The sequence below is a fragment of the Aotus nancymaae genome, unplaced genomic scaffold (genome assembly GCF_030222135.1).
Source record: "Aotus nancymaae isolate 86718 unplaced genomic scaffold, 86718_ANA_hifiasm-v0.15.2.pri h1tg000036l, whole genome shotgun sequence".
NCBI classification, from domain to species: domain Eukaryota; kingdom Metazoa; phylum Chordata; class Mammalia; order Primates; family Aotidae; genus Aotus; species Aotus nancymaae.
Window position 1 is genome coordinate 93406727 of NW_026988450.1, and position 8803 is coordinate 93415529.

An 8803-nucleotide genomic window follows, 5' to 3' on the forward strand; every position below is an offset into this window, starting at 1 on the left:
CTGCTTCAGCACTTATGAGATTTTCCTACCCCCACACTCCAGCTTGGGTGACAGAGTAAGAGTCTGTCTCAAGAAAAAAAGATTAAGTGTGTAGCACCTCCCCTCTCTCCCTTAGTCCTGCTCTCAGGTACATGTAAGACTCCTGCTTTGCCGTCTGCTATAAGCAGAAGCTTCTTGAGGCCTCCCCAGAAGCAGATGCTGCCATGCTTCCTATATGGCTCGCAGAACATGAGCCAATAAAACCTCTTTTCCTTATAAATTAGCCAGTCTCAGGTATTTATCTATAGCAGTGCAAGACTGGATTCGTACAGAGGCCCTTTAAAAGCAAACTGCTATGGAAACTGCTTTACCCAAAATTTTGGTCCTCAGCCTTCATTAGATTGCCCATTGGGGCAAGTAAAGTTAACTTTGTAAACATGTTCCAATTTTGTCAGGAAAATAAATTGAATACAAGTGTCTTTTGTAAACAGGTTTGTATTACTATTGCATGACTAACACTCTAAAATGAAAGTTTTAAAATATTTATTTGTGGGTGTGTGTATATGTGTTTATGCATATGTATTATGTTATGTGTTGTGTCTCCTGCTACTAAATTGACTTATATGTAAATAAGCATTTAACAAGCACAAATATGTTCCAAGTTCACATTAAGTAAACAATTAAATAGAATGATTATAAGATTATTGATAAAATATATGTTCACAATGTCAGGTTCATAAAAAATTATTGGTTAAATGAAAATAGGTATGTCTACAGAATTGTCATCATATATTTTTGCATGTGTAGACAGGTGAGACAGTTTTATATTTGTCTCTGCTAGATATTTTAATGTATCAGGATTTGGCACAAAGATTATAAAACTATAAACCTAACCAAAAACAGAATAATCTTTGTTCATGTGATTTTTTTTGATAAGTAGGACTAATTTAATATGTTGATTTAATAAAAATAGCTGAATCTTCTGTGTTGTCAGTAAAATAACCATGCATTTAACATTTTTTTTAGAGAGCAGTGTCTGACTCTGTAACCCAGTCTGAAGTCTTACTTAGGTGAACACCTGATATTCACAGGCTATAAAAATGGATAACAAGGAAATAACATGAAATGACTAGCTTTGTCTGACGTCTCAGTTCTCATTAATAGACAATTTAGATAAACGATTTTAATCTTTTAAAATGAATAAATTAGGTAAATATAAATTAAATAAACATCTGTCAATTAAATTTTCACATATTTTCAAAATCATAAAGTTGGGTTAAATTAAATAATACTCATAAAATATCTAGTTCATTTCCAGTTAAGAAAGGTGTTATTTTATAGGGAAACATATATATGTCTAAAAATTATAAAATTGAGTCAGGCATAGTGATTCACATCTGAAATCCAAGCACTTTGGGAGGCCCAGGCAGGTAAATCGCTTGAGCCCAGGAGTTTGAGACCAGCCTGGGCAACATGATAAAACTTCATCTCTACAAAAAATTCAAAAATTAGTTGGGCATGGTAGCATGTACCTGTGGTCCCAGCCACTTGGGAGGCTGAGATGAGAGAATCAATCACCTAAGCCTGGAGAAGTCGAGGCTGCAGTGAGCTGTGATTATACCACTGCACTCCAACCTGGGCAATAGAGTGAGGCCCTGTCTCAAAAATAAGCAAAAAATAAATACATAAAAATAAACATAATAAAATGGTTCTCATCTGTAAAGTACTGATATAGATAATTCAAGATTTCTTGCTTCCTAGGTTTTCACTAAAATTTAAGATTACTAAGAGTTAAAAATTCTAATTAATATATATACACACATATATAATTTTACAGAGATCATGCCAAAAGAATGTGTTTTAGTAAGAAAAAATTATAGCAAAGGCATACAATTGTGTTCTTGAGAAAGAATAATTTAATCTAATTTGGAGGTTATTTAAAGGTTGTTCAAAATAAAGGTTTAAGACTAGACACAATGGCTCATGTCTGCAATTCCAACAATTTTGGGGGCAGGAGGGTTGCTTGTGGCTAGGAGCTTGAGACCAGCCTGGGCAGCAAAGCACGACCTCATCTCTACCAAAAATAAGTAGAATTAGATGAGCATGGTGGCATGTGCCTGTAGTCCCAGCTACTCAGGAGGCCAAGGCAGAAGGGTCATTTGAGCCCACAAGTTCCAGGTTGCAGTGAGCTATAATTGTGCCATTGCACTCCAGCCTGAGCAATAGAGTGAGACCTTGTCTCAAAAAATTTTTTTAAATCAAAATATGGTTGGGAAGGAAATAGAAACAAGATTAAAAGGAACCAATAAGTAGGAAAGAGAGATATGAAGAAAGTTATGAATATAAACATATATTTTTGGTGAGAATGGTTAAAAAGGAAACAGCATAATTTTGTATGAGAAAAAAATTCTGTATGGTGAATTTTTGTCCTAAAGTTATATAACTGGTTAAGAGAGAGAAAGTTTAGAACAAAGTAGCAAATGCAAGCATACTATATATCATTGTTATAAGTGTAAGTCATGACAAGGTTTGTGAAAAGAGACTTTATAAAGATAATTTTGTATGTGATTAAGTTGGCTGTAATTTAAAGAAAATTATTTTTTTCTAAAAACTCAACTTTTATATTGGTTAGAACACCAAGGTTTTCTTTCTTTGTTTTCTTTTTTTTTTTTTTTGAGCCAGAGTCTCACTCTGGCGTGATCTTGGCTCTCTCCAACCTCTGCCTTCCAGGTTCAAGCAATTCTAACCCATGTTTCAGCCTCTCGAGTAGCTGGGATTACAGGCATGTGCCATCATGCCCAGCTAATTTTTGTATTTTTAGTAGAGACAGGATTTCACCATGTTGGCCAAGCTGGTCTCAAACTCTTGGCTTCAAGTTATCTGCCCACTGCAGCCTCCCACAGTGCTGGGATTACAGGTGTGAGCCACTGTACCTGGACACAAGGTTTTCTTAAAGTATTATATGCTTTCAATGAGATTGCAGAGGTTTTGATTTTTAATTCTGAAGTCTGCTTCTTTTTGAAACTTTTCTGATTTTTATCTCAGAAGTTCAACTTTTGCTGTACCTTACTACATGAGATTTTCAGATTCTTCATTATTTTCTTCATTTCTTTTCTTTTCTTTCTTTCTTTTTTTTTTTTTTGTCTTTTCTTCTTCCCCTTGAAAAGGTATGCTTTTGCTTGGCTGACATAACTCTCTCCTTCAGCTTTTGATTCTATAAATTTTTCCTCCAGTTCTGACTCTTATGTTTGTGACTGATGCTGATATATTTATCTTGAAGGTCTAGAAATGCAATGTTTTCCTCAAGTATAACTTGGTTCTGTCCTCTTAGTTTTTTGATGTGTCTGAATCATTCCATGTAACTAAGAAACTTCCCGTGCTGTTATTAAGAGCCATGTATAATTCTGCTCAAAGTACGAGGTTTCTTGTTTACGTTCCTCTATAGTACAGCATTCACTCATTCTAAACATACTCTTCCTGTGTCTGATGAAATTGAAGTATCTTTTCATCAGGTTTGGTTACCAAGGTGTCTAAATGGGGTTCCAATAAGGAGAAGCAGTCACTAGAGGATTTTTTTTTTAACCTTTTTGGTAACTGGCCTAAATAGACAAAGATTTTATGTTTTTATCAAGATATTGTCTGCATCATCTTTACTGGGTTTTTTTTTTTTTGTTTTGTTTTTTTTTGATTACTTGGGAAACTGAACTTTAAAAGGGTTAGAGTTTTTACATCTACTTTCTGTATTGCTTTTGGAGTATTTTAATTGTCACTCTGGTTTAATGAATGACTATTATTAAACAATAATTTGTAATCTGTTTTTTTTTTTTTTTTTTTTTTGAGATGGAGTCTTGCTCTCTTGCCCAGGCTGGAGTGCAGTGGCACCATCTTGGCTGACTGCAACCTCGACTTCCCAGGTTCAAGGGATTCTCCAGCCTTAGCCTCCCAAGTAGCTGGGACTACAGGCACATGTCAGCACGCCTGGCTAATTTTTGTATTTTTAATAGAGATAGGGTTTTGCCATGTTGGCCAGGCTGGCCTCGAACTCCTGACCTGAAGTTATTTCCCCACCTCGGCCTCCCAAAATGCTGGAATTACAGGGGTGAGCCACTGCACTTAGCCTGTAATCTTTTTTGACCAAATGTTTTGAACCTTTTGACATCTTTGGCTGACTTCTCCAGATTCAAAATCCTAATTAAGTCTTTTCAGCCTAAAACTAACTTTGGGATTTTACAGTTAGGCCCCCGAAGGGTCTTGCAGAATTTATACTTCATCTTGTTTAGATATTAAATGATTTGATTTATGTGGAAAGCAGTGTCAGATGCAAAACGATACTAGATCTTCTTTTATTTAAATTATAGGTATGCTATTAATATAGATGTTATAAAAATTATATAAATTCATGAAAGCTAATATGTTTTTAGTCATAATTTCCTTCTTTTCTTGTTTTGTTTTTAGAGATGGGATCTTGCTCTGTCACCCAGGCTGGAGTATGGTGGTCCAATCATATCTCATTATAACCTTCAGTTCCTTTGCTCAAAAAATCCTCCCAACTGAGCCCTCTGAGTAGCTAGGACTACAGGTGTGCACCACCACATCTGACTAATTTTTTTTTTTTTTTTTGTAAAGATGGGGTCTTGCTCTGTTGCCCAGCTTGGTCTCAAACTCCTGGTCTCAAGTGATCCTCCTGTCTTGAGTGATTCACCTGCCTTGGCCTCCCAAAACACTGAGATTACAGGAATGAACAACTGTCCCTGGGCATCAGTCATAATTTTGATTGTTATGTTAAATCTGTTCTAATGTTATATTTGTGTGGATATGTTATTAATGTGAGTATTCTAAAGATTTTATAAAGTTCATAAAAGTCTGGTGATTCTGATGTCATGCTGTCAGTCATGATTCTGGTTACCTTAAATGCCACATATAATAGAAATAACTAAATTTTCTTGTTAATTGAGAGCTTTCATCAGATTTTAACCATGGTTATTCTGTTTTTGTTATCTACAGTTATTGTTTTGAATTCTTCCCTGAAAACGTTTGCAATCATTTGCAATCATCTGTAGTCCAAAATTGCTTTTTATGGAAAGGACTCTAACAAATACCCTTGAACACAGATTTCTAATGCCTCTAAGATCAATAGACTAAATAAAAACTTCTGACTCATAGTTGTGTACAAATCACAGGACTTTTTTTTTAATTATCATGAAACAGGTACATTATTCATCTATTCAGTTTCATCTGAAGGGAATCCAATAAAGAAGAAATTTTATTTTCCAATAAAGTATTAAAGCTGCTTTACCCCACAAGAGACAAATCAGAAATTTCATCCATGATCTATGGCACAAGATGGCTGAATAGGAACAGCTCTGGAGTGCAGTTCCCAGCCAGAATGCAGAGGTGAGTGATCGCTGCATTTCCAAACGAATTTTTACTGCCCATAGACCAGGAGATTCCCAGGCCGAAAAGCACCATGTGTTTCCAGCATGGTTGTTTCAGCTGGCGCAGTGGGTCTCTGCACAAAAACTTGCAGAAGTCTGGGTGTTGTTTCAACTGGTGCCTGGAATGCCTGGGAGACAGAGTTGCCCATTCAGCTGAAAAAAAGGGGGCTGCAACAGGGAGCCAGGTGATCTGACTCAGCAGGTTCCACCCCCACAAAGACCAGCAGTCTGAAACGGTCTTGATTGAGAGTTTCACAGCAAGCACAGCTGGACCCGGGACAGTCCAGCTCTGTGGGGGGAAGGGCATCTGCCATTACCAAGGCAGTCCACCACTACGAAGGAAGTCCGCCATTACAGAGAGAGTCCACCATTACAGAGACAGTCCACCATTACTGAGGCAGACCACTATTACTGAGGAAGTTCTAACTATACCTGTATAAACAAAACCTCAAGGAAGTTCACGCAGCAGCGGGGCAGAGCCCACAGCAGCTCAGCAATGCCTTTACTGGCAGACTGTGACTAGGCTACCTCCTAGCTGGGCAGGGCATCTCTGAAAAAAGGCAGCAGCATGTTAGGAACTTATAAATAAAGCCCCATCTTCCCAGGACAGAGCACCAGGGGAAAAAAGGCAGTTATGAGTGCTGCAGCAGACTTAAATGTACCTGCTCAGAAGCTCTGAACAGAACAATGGAACTCACAGCTTATCACTTGAGCTCCTATAAGGGACAGACTGTCTCCTTAAGGAGCTCCCTGACCCCCATATATCCAAAGAGACACGTCATAAAGGAGAGCTCAGGCTGACATCTGGTGGGTACCCTTCTGGGATGAAGATAACAGAGAAGAAACTGGTAGCAACCCTCACTGTTCTGCAGCCACTGCAGGTGATCCCCAGGCAAGCAGGATCTGGAGTGGACCTCCAGCAGTCCTACAGCAGAGGGGCCTGACTGTTCGAGGGAAAACTAAAAAAAGAATGAAATAACTTCATCATCAACAAAAAGGATGTCCATTGAGAGACCTCATCTGAAAGTCACCAACTACAAAGACCACAGGTAGATAAATCCACAAAGATGTGAAGAAACCAGTGCGAAAAGGATGAAAACACCCAAAACCAGAATGCCTCTCCTCCTCCAAGGGATCACAACTCCTCATCAGCAAGGGAACAAGGCTGGATGGAGAATGAGTTTGATGAATTTACAGAAACAGGCTTCAGGAAGTGGATAATAACAAACTTCTCTGAGCTAAAAGAACATGTTATTTTTTTATTATTATTTTTTGAGACGGAGTTTCACTCTTGTTACCAAGGCTGGAGTGCAATGGCGTGATCTCGGCTCACCGCAACCTCTGTCTCCTGGGTTCAGGCAATTCTCCTGCCTCAGCCTCCTGAGTAGCTGAGATTACAGGCATGCACCACCATGCCCAGCTAATTTTTTTTGTATTTTTAGTAGAGACGGAGTTTCGCCATGTTGACCAGGATGGTCTCGATCTCTTGACCTCATGATCCACCCGCCTTGACCTCCCAAAGTGCTGGGATTACAGGCATGAGCCACTGCGCCCAGCAAGAACATGTTCTAACCCAATGCAAAGAAACTAAGAACCCTGAAAAAAGGTTTGATGAAATGCTAATGAGAATATACAGCTTAGAAAATATAAATGAATTGATGGAGCTGAAAAACACAACATGAGAACTTTGCGAAGCATACACAGGTTTCAGTAGCCGAATTGACCAAGCAGAAGAAAGGATATCAGAGATTGAATATCAACTCAATGAAATAAAATGAGAAGGCAAGATCAGAGAAAAAAGAGTAAAAAGAAATGAACAAAGCCTCTAAGAAATATGAGATTATGTGAAAAGACCTAATCTAGGTTTGATAGGTGTACCTGAATGTGATGGAAAGAATGAATCCAAGCTGGAAAACACTGTTCAGGATATTATCCAGGAAAACTTCCCCAACCTAGCAAGGCAGGCCAATATTCAAGTCCAGGAAATACAGAGAACACCACAAAGATATTCCTCAAGAAGAGCAACCCCAAGGCACATAATCGTCAGACTCACCAGGGTTGAAATGAAGGAAAAAATGCTAAGGGCAGCCAGAGAGAAAGGTCAGGTCACCCACAAAGGGAAGCCCATCAGACTCACAGCAGATCTGTCAGCAGAAACCCTACAAGCCAGAAGAGAGTGGGGGCCAATATTCAACATCCTTAAAGAAAAGAACTTTCAACCTAGAATTTCATATTCAGCCAAACTAAGCTTCATATGTGAAGGAGAAATAAAATCCTTTATGAACAAGCAATTGCTCAGAGATTTCATCACCACCAGGCCTGCTTTACAAGAGCTCTTGAAAGAAGCACTAAACATAGAAAGGAACAACCAATACCAGCCACTCAAAAAGCGTACCAAGTCATAATGAGCATTGACACAATGAAGAAATTGCGTCAACTAACGGGCAAAACAGCCAGCTAGCATCAAAATGGCAGGATCAAATTCACACATAACAATATTAACCTTAAATGTAAATGGGCTAAGTGCCCCAATCAAAAGACACAGACTGGCAAATTGGATAAAAAGTCAAAACCCATCAGTGTGCTGTATCCAGGAAACCCATCTCACATGCAAGGACACACATAGGCTCAAAATAAAGGGATGGAGGAAGATTTACCAAGCAAATGGAGAGCAAAGAGAAGCAGGAGTTGTAATCCTACTATCTGATAAAATAGACTTTAAACCAAAAAAGATCACAAGAGACAAAGAAAGGCATTACATAATGGTAAAAGGATCAAAGCAACAAGAAGAGCTAATGATTTTAAATATATATGAACCCAATACAGTAGCACCCAGATACAGGAAGCAAGTTCTTAATCTACAAAGAGACTTAGACTCCCACACAATAATAATGGGAGATTTTAACACTCCACTGTCAATATTAGACAGATCAACGAGACAGAAAATTAACAAGGATATCCAGGATTTGAACTCAGATCTGGACCAAGAAAACCTAATAGACATATACAGAACTCTCCATCCCGAATCCACAGAATATACATTCTTCTCAGCACCACATCACACCTACTCTAAAAGTGACCACATAATTGGAAGTAAATCATTCCTCAGTAAATGCAAAAGAATGGAAATCATAACAGTCTCTCAGATCACAGTGCAATCAAATTAGAATTCAAGATTAAGAAACTAAGAACCACACAACTTCCTGGAAACTGAACAACTGGCTCTTGAATGTTGACTGGATAAACAATGAAATGAAGGCAGAAACAAAGATGTTCTTCAAAACCAATGAGAATGAAGACAAAACATACCGGAATCTCTGGGATACATTTAAAGCAGTGTCTAGAGGAAAATTTATAGCAATAAATGCCCACATGAGAAGCAAGGAAAA